The sequence below is a fragment of the Chiloscyllium plagiosum genome, chromosome 8 (genome assembly GCF_004010195.1).
Source record: "Chiloscyllium plagiosum isolate BGI_BamShark_2017 chromosome 8, ASM401019v2, whole genome shotgun sequence".
Classification (NCBI taxonomy): domain Eukaryota; kingdom Metazoa; phylum Chordata; class Chondrichthyes; order Orectolobiformes; family Hemiscylliidae; genus Chiloscyllium; species Chiloscyllium plagiosum.
In genome coordinates this window covers 10,790,064-10,792,744 of record NC_057717.1, presented here as the reverse complement: position 1 = coordinate 10,792,744, position 2,681 = coordinate 10,790,064, and the positions used below count along the sequence as shown (strand labels likewise).

At 44.5% G+C, this 2,681-nt stretch overlaps 1 pseudogene; it reads left to right on the top strand.

The window, feature by feature from the left end:
- The first annotated feature begins 392 nt into the window (after window positions 1-392).
- LOC122552460 lies at window positions 393-542 on the top strand (annotated as a pseudogene).
- Window positions 543-2,681: the final 2,139 nt, after the last annotated feature.

Below are 2,681 nucleotides of genomic sequence, written 5' to 3'. Positions count from 1 at the left end.
CACTCAGTTCAAGATCCGTATAACATGCTGGCCTGGCCAGGGCTGCCAGATCCCGTGAGGGAAGTACAAAAGTAAAGTTAGCTCCCTTCCTGTGCCTGCTTTCCTTATTACTACACTTCATTTCCATTCAGCTAGGTGACCATTCCCTATTGCAAGTGCAATCTTTCTGACTGAGTCTCTCCCTAAGAGTGATGATCATCTCCACGGGCACGTCTGGTGCTGGTTTTACTGATGTTGACATACCGATGTAAGAAACTTTTCAATTCCACGTCAGTGGCTGTGCATAGAGAAGGAATGGGTTTTTACATCATAATAAAGAAATGGAGACCGGTAAGTGAGGGGAAGGAATTATTATGATCATCGCTGAGATTGTTGTTGAGGCAGTATTTGGGATACCTGGCAGGGGAGATACCATGATCACCAAGGTGGTTCTCCCAGGACGAGGCTATCCCATTGCACTTCGGGTGTGCTGACGCCTGCGATGTCCCCAAATGTGGGGCGGCACGGTGGCACAGTGGTTAGTACTGCTGCCTCGCAGCGCCAGAGACCCGGGTTCAATTCCCGACTCGGGCGACTGACTGTGTGGAGTTTGCACGTTCTCCCCGTGTCTGCGTGGGTTTCCTCCGGGGGCTCCGGTTTCCTCCCACAGTCACAAAGATGTGCAAGTCAGGTGAATTGGCCATGCTAAATTGCCCGTAGTGTTAGGTAAAGGGGTAAATGTAGGGGTATGGGTGGGTTACGCTTCGGCGGGTCGGTGTGGACTTGTTGGGCCGAAGGGCCTGTTTCCACACTGTAAGTAATCTAATCTAATCTAACAGTGTAAATGAATTCCACCAGAGTAATTCCTGGGCTGATGGTAAAAGAGGAGTGAGCGAAGGTTAATCTGTAGCACTGCCAGAGAATAAGAGTTCATTGCATTGAAACTTGATGGTGATGGACAATCACTTGTTATGTTCTACACAGACACTGAGAAGGTGATAAATGCCATTGCTTGTTTTTTTTATTTTATCGGGATGCATGATTCTGGATATTTAAGTGCCACTGAGGATAATATCTTCAATCAAATCCTGCCTTGATATCCGGCTCAATCCCTCATACCTGAGCAAATCAGTTAACCCCTTTTGTTAATGTTAATAGGATGGTGTCTGTCTGGAGAGTGTTTTCTTCTCACAGAGGGTAGTGAATGTCAGCAATGTCAGTAAGAGACATGTATTCTGTGAGCCATCTCTGGGAGAGATGTGGGCCAAATATTTACAGTGAGTCTGGGTCTACAGCATGACCAACAAATGAAACCCCAGTTGCAGTGAGGAGACAATCTGTGAAGAGATGGGAGGACTCTGTCGTAACCAGCCTGGATTTCCCATCACATTTTCCAACCCACACCAAACCACTCAGTGTTAATGACTGAATGATATCCTGTGTTACTGCGGACCAGGTATTTGGTGCAAGTGGTCGCTAGCTGCTCCTGTTCAGGTGGTTGTAGCAGGAGTGGGTCATTAGACACTTTGTGATTGCTCGACCAGACAGTAAGTTCATGGATGATCTGAGTATGGTCTCCGCAGCACTTTTCTGTCTGTCCACAATTTCCCTCCATTCACATGTCTGTCAAATGTTGAATAAACTCAACTTTGAATAAATACTAGGAAACTGCACAAAGTCAAAGTACACACAGCACAATTCTGGAAGGCAACAGACATTTATCTATCAGTCTTGTTCCTATCCAATTAATTCTGCTGTAGTTTATCATTTTTGATTTGTTCATGGAATGTGGCAGCTGTTGATAGGCCAATATTTATGGATCATGTGTAATTACACTGGAAGTGGTGGTAATGAGCTACGATTTTGGGATGAAACTACGGGGGAAGAGCATTCCCATTTGAACAGCTCCGTGAGAATTACTCATTCCTGCTCCGACCACAGTTGGAAGGTCACTGTTTCCTTTACCAGCCCCACTTCTCCACTGGTTATAACAGATTTGATGTGTAACCTAGTTCATTTTCCCGAAAAATGTGAGACACAGAGTCACACACATACAGACACATACACAAATGCGCATGTCTTAAGACGAAAAAGAATAAGGAAAGGTTTCCAGAGTTTCATAGTAGTTGAACTTATATCAAATGGAAAAGTGATGATGTGTCCCAACTTCTATTCTGTCTGTGATATTATTCTACTCAAACAAACTGCAGGTATGAGACTTCTTCCTGAAACAGTTGGATTTGGCAGAATTTCCTTTACTTCAAGCAGTGGTGCGATTCCCATGAATCTTCAACAGGAATCCTCCATGTTTGGTAAAAATGACTCAGGGATTTTTTACTCTCGCACTTTGCTGTCAGGAGGGTCAAAGTGATAGAGAGGAAGCAATCGGCTGCGGCTTACGACCATAAGATCATCGGCCGTAGGAACAGAAATTAGACCAATCAGCCCGACTTGTCCGATCCACCATTCAATGATGGCTGACAAGTTTCTCAACCACATTCTCCTGCTTTCTCCCTGTAACACTTGATCCCTTTGATACTCAAGAACCTATATATCTCTGTCTTAAGTATACTCAATGACCTAACATCCACTGCCTTCTGTGAAAATGAATTCCATATATTCTCTGCTGTTTGGCTGAAGACGTTTCTCCTTATCTCAATTCTAAAAGGTTTTCCCTTTACTCTAAGGCTGTGTCCTTGGGT